At 37.4% G+C, this 11635-nt stretch overlaps 1 non-coding gene across 1 annotated transcript; it reads left to right on the top strand.

Annotated features, from left to right (window-relative positions):
- The first annotated feature begins 2905 nt into the window (after positions 1-2905).
- Positions 2906-2979, top strand: TRNAV-AAC (transfer RNA valine (anticodon AAC)). The gene has a single exon. It is a non-coding gene; the product is annotated as a tRNA-Val (tRNA).
- Positions 2980-11635: the final 8656 nt, after the last annotated feature.

The following is an 11635-nucleotide window of genomic DNA, read 5'->3' as shown; positions in this document are numbered from 1 at the left end:
TCAAACAAAGCTGCAGTGTCAATGTAATCATTAAAACTTTGAAGCTGACTTTCTGAAAGTTGTCTACCCCCCTCTTTTTCATTTGTGTACCGAACAGTATTAAAGTCTCCAAGAACAATCCAAGGTACATTGAGACAGCCATTTGCAATATTAGTCAGGTCAAACCAAAGAGTATTTCTTTCTTGCATACTATTTGAAGTATATATACTAGTGAAATTGAATTGACAACCATTCTTTTTGTCCTCTACCTTAAGATGAATGAATTGATCAGTAGCAGAAATAAACCAAGCATTAATAGAGTTAGGATGTCATAAGACCCATATTCTACCAAAAGTTTCATTTGAGTCATTGGTAAACAGTTCAGCATCCGGCCATATTAAATTCTTTTGAACTTGAACGCACGATTGTTTAATTTTCGTTTCTACTAGAATTACAATATCACATGCGGCAGACTTGATTATTCTGTTGAGCTCCCGACATTTCTCCGGCTTATTAAGTCCGCGAACATTCCAACATGTTATCTTCATCAGTAATAAAGAAATGAAAAGGTGGTAAGGTATTCATCTTACGACTTTGGATGGATTGTACCATCCTTTTTCTTATCCTTTGGTTTTGTATTTTCCTCTCGCACAATATCCTTACCTTTTATGGCTTTATTCCTATATTTATCCACTTCATCTACAGCTTGCATATTTTTAAACTTTAAAATACCTTGAATCATGTGGTCTTGATTGGCAGGGTTTGTTGAAGCACGATAAGATTGTTGCAGCACAATATCCTGGATAGTACTTGTTGGAGTAGCCTGGCTAGAGAGGTTTGTTGGGGCATGAGTTTGTTGAGACAGAATATCCTTGTTGGTGATGTTTGTTGTGGCCTGAGTTTGTTGAGGAAAAATATCCTTGCTAGCGAGATTTGTTTGGGCCTGAGTTTGTTGAGTTATTGTGGACGGATCCAATGATATTGGAAGAGATGAAGTTCCTGACTTATGTTTCTCCTGTCCACTAGTACCAAGGGAAACCTCTGTTGTGGAAGGCTCCGACATTATAGGAAGAGATATAGTTTTGGATTTGTCTTTCGGTCCGCGGTGCTGTCCTTGCGAGTCGGAATGCTCAATAGTCTTCGCCACCATCGGTGCTACTGCCATTAGAGAAGACTCGCGTTGTTGCTGAGGTGCTTGACGTGGTCGATAGACCTTTGTGATTTGTTTTGGAGTTTGCTGACAAGCTCCATTTGCATGACCAAAAGATAAGCAATGCTGACATCGTTGTGGCTTCCAGGAGTGTTACACATGCTCGTGCAAATGCTAATCTCGTCTGAGCAGCTATTGCTTTGTCGATGTAGAGTGGCTATCCCAGAGTGCTGCATAACTTTGCAATAAAACGTCGACTCCAAAGATGTAGAGGAAGACCTTGAAAGGATACCCATAATGGAATAGACTGTAGGCTATCTAACTCCAAATGGACATCAGGAGACCAGCGTCGTAGAATCATTGGATGGCCGCGAATAGTCCAGAATCCTTCGAGGACCCATTGTAAATCTTCTTCAGAGTATAGCTAGCAAACAATGAATCCGTTCTCTAACATATGAAGATCAAATGACGATATTCCCCATCGAGTTTTGATAAATGAGGATAGTGGGAAATAAGATGTTTTGAGACCTACCACATAGCCAACAATCGCCATAGACCATGTCTCAATAAGCTCTGCTGAATCAGCAGTCTCGTATACAGCAATCTTCTTATCAGCCTGAACTTTTGGAGTAAAGAATTCTAAGCTTAGATCCGAACTTCCAACCGGAGCCTTGAAGAGGCTAGTCCAAGGCCTAGGGTCCCTGGAAATGAGGGCAGGCTGCCGCGATCTAGAGCGCGACCTACTTCGATGTTGTTTCGTCGAAAGAGTTTCTCTCTGGAGAGGATATGGAGGAGGAGCCAATTGAGGGGTAACGGTAGGGAGTCTTACCATCGTATCAACCCTCCCGCCACCGTCGCCAGCCCTAGGGGCCGTCACTGCCATGTTTGATCCCTCTTCTGGTCGCGGCTATAGAATCGTCTCCATAGGGAAAAGCCACCGTCGCAGTATATCAGATCACCGATACAGTACCGTTGCCCTAGGGAGATCTGGTCGCCGCTATAGTATCGTCGCCCTTGGGGAGAAGCCGACGCTGCAGGAGATCCGATCACCACTATAGTAAGGGAGATCAGATCGTTGCTATAGTATCGTCGCCCGTGGGAGAAAGCCAACGCTGCAGGAGTCAGATCGCCCTAGGGAGATCTCATCGCCGCTACAGTGTCGTCGTCACTACAGTACAACAGTCTAACACACTGAAGGTCTCCGGTTCGGGGTGTTTAGTATATTTTATGTCGGGGTGTCATCGTAATTAATGTTTAGTATATTTTAGAGAGTTTACAAGACTGACAAAGGTTTCTCAAGAAACCAAACTTGCACCAAGAACTAGGCGACCTTATGCAATGTTTCTGAAGAAAAGGGCCTCTTACACAACTGGCAAAGGTTACTTTCAGATGCGCTATTTGGTGGATGTGGAAGGAGAGATGTAATAGAATCTTTGAATGTCAACACACAAATAATGCTCAGCTCTTGAAAGAGATTATTAGAGACTCAAGATCCTGTATGGAGCATGATCTCAAAACCGAGCACTTCACCCAAAGAGAAAAAGATATTTTTATCAAATTTAATTTTGCTATTAGCTAAAGATCTTGGGAATGATGCCAAATAATGTACCCACAGGTAGTTATAGTCTACAGCATGTGTAGTCATAACTATCGCATTCGCACTCTATGAGTTACTTGGCTTTGTCTATGACTTGTATAGATAAAGCTATTTGTAGAAACTTTACACATAATCAATTTACTTTTACTTACAAAAAAAAATAGTATATTTTATGTCGGGGTGTCGTGGTGTAGTTGGTTATCACGTCAGTCTAACACACTGAAGGTCTCCGGTTCGGGTCCGAGCGATGCCAAATATTAAAATTCTTTATCACTAAAATTATTTCAAATCATGATGGTTTCAAAAAGTCAAATTACATTACATTCTACGATGCATGTTCATAATTTTATATCATCACATGAAAAATATCAAGAGAATTTTGGTGATGAGATGCATAAATAATGAAGAAAAATTGTGAATATCAAGAGACATATTATGATTCTTTTTTAATAACTCAAATAGTGAAAAGAAAGAATCATAGTATCTCTTAGTGAAAAATTGATATGATAGAGAAAAAGAAATTTTCAAGAAAAATATTTTTCTCTTTTTAGTTGTTTCTATTCATGTGATTTATTTTATAGAAGCATGCCTTCGTCTTTTTTTTTATGCCAAATGAAAATATATATATCATTGTTTAAAACGAAAGTGCAAGATTTATTACGACAAAAATCAATAAGCCACTTTCATTATAGTAAAAATCGATATTCCATAAATCGCAAGATTCATCGTGCATAATTTCGAATTATAAAATCATTAAACATGATTTCAAATCAATATGCTCAAGTTTTTGTATGAAAACCATCCATCTTGTTTAAAACCAAAAAAGCAACATTTCAACATTAATAACTTCAAAGTCTCATGCATAGTATAAAATCATCAAGCATGATTTCATTAAACATAAATCATCTTCAATCAAAATCATGAAATCATCAAGATACACATTAATGCTTCTTAAACTAATCTTGTTAGGTGTACAAGCATTAGATTTATATCTAACATTTTATTGCATTATTACATCATTAAAACATCAAGCATGATTTCATAAGGCATTCAAAATCATTTTGTTTGTTTATCATAAAACATGTAATTTTCATGATTATTTTCAAAATTACTAGCATGATCCCAATTTTTTAGCATTTTCATTACATTATTAAACATATAATTTTCAAAAAAATAATTAACCTAAATTAAAAATAACTCATGAAAAGACATCATGTAATTTTGAAATAAATTAAGGGTATTTTGATTACCTCATCGTCGAAAACCGTTAAGGCGTAGTTTGCCACCTCACATTTGTTGATTTTCTCCACATCTTCGGAGGAGCTCGATTCATCCAAAAGTTCTTCCCTTTTCTTGCGTTTATAGCAAGTAGTTGCATTCTTTTTGTTCTTTAATTTTTATTTCATGAACTTTTTAAATTTCATAGTGATGAGTTCAAGTTTACCATCACTTGAGCTTATGTTCGAGTGGTCTTCTTTTGTTCGATGTCCGAAATCTTTTCTATTATGTGGAAGGTAGTTCTGAAGTTATTTACGTGCATTGCACGTTATTTCATAGGTCATTAGAGACCCGATAAGTTCTTCGATCAAAAAAGTATTCAAGTTTTTTTATTCTTGTATAGCCATTATTTTTGAATCCCAATTCTTAGAAAGCGATCGTAAAATTTTGTTGATAAGTTCAAAATTCAAAAAACATTTGCCAAGAGATTTTAAACCATTGATGACATTTGTAAAATAATGGTTTCGCTAGGCTTCATTCGAAAAAGTTCAAAATCATACAATAAGAAATTGACTTTAGACTCTTTAACTCTATTCATGCCTTCATATGTGATTTTGAGAATATGCTAAATATCAAAAGGCATTTCGCACAAAGAAACTTGATTGAATTCGTTTTTGTCTAAGGCACAAAATAGAGCATTCATAGCTCTAGCATTTAGAGAAAACGTTTTCTTTTATAAATCATTCCAATGGTCCATTGGAAGAGAAGACATTTAAAAACCAAATTCGACTATGTACCATAAATCGAGATTCAATGAAAGCAAGAAAACTCTCATTCGAGTTTTCCAATAAATGTTGTCCGTCCCATTGGAAAAGGAAGGACGAATGAGAGAGTGACCCTCTTAAAAACCGAAAAGAGCTATTTCTCTTTAGGTGTTAAACCAAATTAGATACCAATTATTAAGAACAGAGTTGGAACTAAGAGGAGGGGTGAATTAGTGTAGCGGATAAAAACGTTGGTTTCAGAAAATCCTTTCATACGATAAAATCAAACTCGAAAATGCTTAACTTTGATAGTGAAGTAAGAGCATATTGAAGGTAGTTTGCAGTTAATGTAAATTGTAGGAAGTAAATGCAAACTAGAGAACACGCCAATTTTATAGTAGTTCGGTCGTCGTGACCTACATCTACTCTATCGATTCCTCTTCCGTCGAGGCCACTGGCATCCACTATCGATCTTCCTTTAATAGGCGAAGATCAACCTCCTTCTTATACCTCTCTTCTCCTTTTACTGGGTTTAGGAGACAACCCTTACAAGCATTCACTCCTCTCTCAAACTATTCTAACACTTAGACTAGAGGAGGAATCTCACAAGAGATTTCTACAGTGTTTTTCTCTTTTTAAATTCTCTGTGCTTGTGTATTTTAACCAGGGATGAGAGGGGTATTTATAGGCCTTAAGTTGATTCAAACTTGGAGCCTAAAAATATCTCATCCCGGATTCCTAGGTCCGGGCGGTACCATCGCCTGTGCTGGGCGATACCACTGCCAATGTCAGTCTGACACTAACACTGCGCTGGGCGGTACCATCGCCTGGCTCCCTGCCACTAGGTGGTACTACCGCCCAGACTGGCGATACCACTACTTGGCACCATGCCAAGGGCAGTTCCATCGCCCAGACTGGCGGTACCACCACCTAACACAGTCTCGGAGACTATGCCACGATGGTGTCACCTCTTAGGCACTATTTGGGCATTTTATTGGGCCCAACATAGTCCTTACATGGACCCAACTGACCTCTAATTTGGTTGGCCCAAATCCAAACCCAATTACGTGCTAACTATGATTCAAACATATTCTAAGCTAAACAAGTCCGTAAGTCTAGTTTCTTCCGACGAGCTTCCGGCGATCTTCCGACGAACTTCTGATAATCTCTCAGCAATGTTCCAACGGACTCCCGGCAAGCTCCGGGACTTCATGATGATCTTCTTAGCGAGTTCCGATGAGCTTCTCTATCAAGCTTCGAGACTTCTCAATTGGTTCCTATAGAACTTCCGACGAATGTTTGAACTTCCGATGAACTCTCAAACTCCCAATGAAATCACGTTCTTGACTTTGAGACTTCATTTTGCTTTATGCCTTGCTATCATAGTTAATCCTACACATGTAAAAACACACTTCGATCTAGACAATTAATACTAAGCATTAATCATGTTGTCCGGCATGTCAATGGTCCCTCGACGCTTCGTCCGATTCTTCGATGCATCGTCCTCTCTTGCGGCCGATTCCCCAATCGGCCACTTGACTTCGCAACTCTGATATCCTTGGCGCAATATCCTCTCTTCTTGGCCCGATGCTCGAATCCAAGGCCCGAAGCTTTCTGTCGATATGTCGACCGATCCTCCGGCTCGATTTCCAATCTTCTAACATGTTCCACCGGCCCAACATGATTCTTCCTGCTTTAATTATCTCATCCTGATCAAAGCATCCTGCATCACTCAAAACGTAGATTAAATCATAAACACTCATTAATTGGTTTCATCATCAAAATCCGAGATTCAACACATATCATACATGATACTAAGACATTAAAATTTTTAAGCATTTATCAACATTTGGATCATAATACCAAACATTCATCATTTAAAGTATTCATGATACCAAACATTAAATCAACATTTATATTACATCATTTTAGCAACAAATCATAGCATTTTAAATCATGATGGTATCTAAATGTCAAATTACACTGTATCCCATATTTCATGCATATTTTTATTTCATCACATTCATTTCATATAATCAAGAAAAATTAATTGGGTGATGAATATAAGGAGTTATAAGAAAATAAATCATATCATGAGAGATAAGATCATGTAAATACCAAAAGACATGATTCATATATTAAATCTTCTCTGAAATAAAATACGAAAAAAAAATTATAGGAGTACAAAGAAGAGATCTTGATTAAAAAAAATCTCAAGTAAGAAATCCAAGAACTCACAAGAAAAATCATGATTCATTTAGAAAATCTCCTCTTAAGAAAATATCGAGAAGAAACAAGGAGAAGAAAAAAAATCTCAATTCATAGAAAGATCTAAAGTTATAAATCTCGAAAAATCAAGATAAAGCTCATTCAAATTTGAATCATCAAATCAAAATCATTTTCAATAGTTTAAAAAAAGGACATAGATAGATTCATTAATCTCTCCTTTTTAGATAAATCGATAAAGTAGAGAAATTTTTCAAGGAGAAAGCTTTCCTCTTTTTAGTTTGTTTCATACAAGCATGCCTTTGTCCTTTTTATGCCAAATGAAAAAATATATATCATCAATCATTTAGGATCGAAAAATAAATTTTGTCATAAAAACCATCAAGATCAATAAACCATAACTTACTTAAAAATCATCATGCATAATTTTGAAATTTATTAAGCGTGATCATTATGCATGACATCAAAACATGGTTTCAAAATATTTAATATTTTCATTACATAATTACATCATTATGCATCATCGAAATTGATTTCATAAAGTATTTTCCATCAAGATCATTTTATTTGTTGTAGTCATACATTTTTCTTTTTAGGTGAATCAACTTTTCATGCTTAGTTTTCCATACAAAAACCATGCATCATCATTAAGCATGATATCAAACTTCTTAATATTTTCATTAAGACATCAAGCATGGTTTCAATCAAAATCGGAAATTATCAAAATACACATTATTTATTCTTGAAAATACATACATAGGATCATTAGATTTAAATCTAACATTTTATTCCATTAACATAAAACATACAATTTTCATTATCATTTTTAAAATTACTAGCATGATCATATTTTTTTTGTATTTTCATTTTTAAACATGTAATTTTCATGAAAAATATTATTCTAAACTAAATTAAAAATAAATCATAAAAAGCATCATATAATTTTAAAATAAACTAAGGGCATTTTGATTACCTCATCGTCGAAAGCTGTCAAGGCGTAGTTTGCCACCTCATCTTTGTTGATTTTCTCCTTATCTTCGGATGAGCTTGATTCATCCCAATTTATGTTCTTCTTCTTGCATTCATAGCAAGTAGTTGCGTTCTTTTTGTTCTTTAATTTTTGTTTCATGAACTTTTTAAATTTTATGAGTAGTTCAAGTTCACCATCATTTGAGCTTATGCTCGAGTAGTCTTCAATTATTCTAAGTTCAAAATCCTTCGTGTTCTTTGGAATGTGGTTCTCATGTTCGTCAAGTACCCCATTAGTCATTTCGTAGGTCATTAAAGACCCAATTAGTTCTTCAATTAGAAAATAGTTCAAATCTTTTGATTCTTGTATTGCCGTTACTTTCGAATTCTAATTTTTAGAAAGAGATCTTAAAAATCTTGTTAACAAGTTCAAAATTCAAAAAGCTTTTACCAAGAGTTTTTAAACTATTGATGACATCCGTAAAACAGGTGTACATGTCAACAACGGTTTCACTTGGTTTCATAAGAAACAATTTGATATCATGCATTAAAATATTAATCTTCGAAACTTTTAATCTACTAGTGCCTTCGTGTGTGGTTTCAAGAATGTGCCAAATATCGAAAGCCATTTCACACAAAGAAATCCGATTGAATTTGTTTTTATCTAAGGCACAAAATAGAGCATTCATAGCTCTAGCATTTAGAGAAAATGTCTTCTTCTACAAATCATTCCAATCGTTCATTGGAAGAGAAGACCTTTGAAATCTATTTTCGACTATATTACATAAATTTAAATCACTCAAAAGTACAAAAACTCTCATTCGAGTTTTCCAATATGTGTAGTCTGTCCCATTGAACAAAAGAGGATGAATGAGAGAAAGTCCCTCTTGAAAGCCGAAAAGAGCCATTTCTCTTGGATGTTAAACCAAATGAGAAATAACGAGGTTCTCATACCAATTGTTAGGAAAAGAGATGGCAATAAGAGGGGGGGGGGTGAATTAGTGCAGTGGTAAAATTATGTTGGTTCAAAAAAACATCTTACGAAAAAAATCGATTTCGATGAAAACCATTTCGGAGAGAGGTTAACTTGAAAGCATTTTCATAAAGATAGCTTGAAAGCGTACGGAAGATGCGTAATAGATGTAAATCAAGTTAAGAGGTTTGCAGTAAAGTAAATTGCTCAAATATAGAAATACAAACTAGAGAAGAACATGTCGATTTTATAGTGGTTCGGTCATCGTGACCTACACCTACTCCACCGATTCCTCTTCTGTCGAGGCCACCAGCATCCATTATCAGTCTTCCTTCAATAAATGAAGACCAACCACCTTTTACAACATGATTCTCCTTTTATCGGATTTAGGAGATAACCCTTACACCCCCACTTACTCCTCTCTCAAACTATTCTAACACTTAGAACTTTTGAGAGGAGTTCACACAAGATTGTAGCAGCGTTTCTTTCTATTTTTACTCTCAAGTCTTGTGTAAGTTAACCAGGGATGAGAGGTGTATTTATAGGCCTCAAGTTGATTCAAACTTGGAGCCTAAAAATATCTCCTAGCTATGGGCGGTACCACCACCTATGTGGGCGGTACCATTGCTCAGACTGGCGGTACCATTACCTACAGCCTCTCGGAGGCTCTGTATGGGTGGTACCACCGCCCAGACCGATGGTACCACCGCCTAACATAGTCTCGGAGATTATGCCATGATGGTGCCACTTCTTAGGTCACTATTTGGGCCTTTCAATAGGCCCAACACAATCCTTACATAGGCCCAATTGGCCCCTAATTGGGTTGGCCCAAATCCATTCCCAATTACATGCTAACTACGAAATCTAAGGCATACTTAAGCTAAACAAGTCCCTAGGTCTTGGTTTCTTCCGGCAAGCTTCCGGTGAACTTTTGATGATCTCCCGGTAATGTTCCAACGGACTTCTAGCAAGTTCCTGGACTTCACGACGATCTTCTAGGCGAGTTCCAATGAGCTTCTTCCGGCAAGAGCCTAGACTTCTCGGCTAGTTCCTGAAGAACTTCCGACGAACTCTCGAACTCCCAACAAAATCGCATTCTTGACTCTAGGTCTTCATTTTGCTTCATGCATTGCTATTGTAGTTAATCATGCACATGTAAAATATACGTCGATCTAGACAATTAATAATAAGCATGAATCATGTTGTCCGGCATGTCATTGGTCCCTCGACGCTTCGTCCGATTCTTCGGTGTATCGTCCTCTCTTGCGACCTATTATCTAATCGGCTAGTTGACTCTGCAACTCTGATATCCTTGGTATAATATCCGCTCTTCTTGGCCCGATGCCCGAATCCATGGCCCGAAGCCTTCTGTCGATACATCGACCGATCCTTTGGCTCGACGTCCAATCTTCTGATATGTTCCTCCGGCCCAACATGATTCTTCCTACTTTAATTGTCTCATCTTGATCGAAGCATCCTGTATCACAAAAAACACATATCAAATCATAAACACTTATCAATTGGTTTCATCATCAAAATCTGATATTCAACAATACCATCCAGTGTTTGTGTTGTAGGCAGTGGTACCACCCAACATAGGCATTGGTAACACCAGTACCCTGAAAACTAGGGATGAGATACTTTTAGGCTCTAAGTTTGAATCTACTTGAGGCTTATAAATAACCCTATCATTCCTAGTTAACACACTAGCACAAAGAACTTAAACGTGGAAAAACGCTGAGCAATCACTTGAGAGATCCCCTCCTCCAATCTAAAGTTTATAATTATGTTTAGGGAGGAGTGAGTGCTTGTAAAAGGTTGTCTCTTAAACCTGTGAAAAGGAGAAGAGGGGTGTAAAAGGGTAGTAGATCTTTGCTCATTGAAAGAAGATCATTAGTGGATGTCGGTGGCCTCAATGGAAGAGGAATCGAGAGTGGATGTAGGTCACGATGATCGAACCACTATAAAACTCAGTTTGTATTTCTATTTGTAAAATTTATCTTTACTACAAATGGCTTTACTTTCTTTACTTTCTCATTACATGCTTCTGTATGCTTTCAAAGTTAAGCATTTCCGATATCAATTTTTATCGAAACGAAGATTTTTTTAACTAACGTCATTTTTATTCGCTGCACTGATTCACGTGTTGAATCTCAGATTTTGATGATGAAGTCAATTGTCATTTGTTATCTAATCTATATGTTGAGATAAGTGTGCAGGATTAACTATGATGAAAGTGAGACATGCAGTAGGAGTTATGCCGGAGTCAAGACAATGATCACGTTGGGAGTTCGAGAGTTCGACGGAAGTTCGGACAGTCGTCGGAAGTTCTGCGGGAATAAATCCGAGAATTCCATACGCTTGCCAAAGAAGCTCGTCGGAACTCGCTAAGTGAATCGTCGCAAGTCCAGGAGTTTGCCGGAAGTCCGCAGGAGCATCACCGAGGGTTCATCGGATGATCGACGGAAGTTCACCGGAAGCTCGCCGGAAGAAGCGATTGACGCACTAGAGCAAGTTACAGTAAATGTCTTAGGAAATATCATAGTTAGCACATTGATTAAGTTGGAAATGGGAGGTGATCCCATTAACTTAATCTTGGGGCAATTGGGCCCCTAAAAAATCCAAATTGGGCCGAATGGATCAACACATTCGGACCCTGATTTCTGCCAGGCGGTTGAACCGCCCAAGGCAGGAGGTTGCACCGCCTGGGCTCAGTCTCCGAGCGAGACTGGTAGGTGCAACCGCTCCAGCCAGGCGGT

This window comes from Musa acuminata, chromosome BXJ2-5 (genome assembly GCF_036884655.1).
Source record: "Musa acuminata AAA Group cultivar baxijiao chromosome BXJ2-5, Cavendish_Baxijiao_AAA, whole genome shotgun sequence".
Lineage (NCBI taxonomy): Eukaryota > Viridiplantae > Streptophyta > Magnoliopsida > Zingiberales > Musaceae > Musa > Musa acuminata.
The sequence above is the reverse complement of the archived record's forward strand: the minus strand, read 5'-3'. Positions and strand labels throughout refer to the sequence as shown.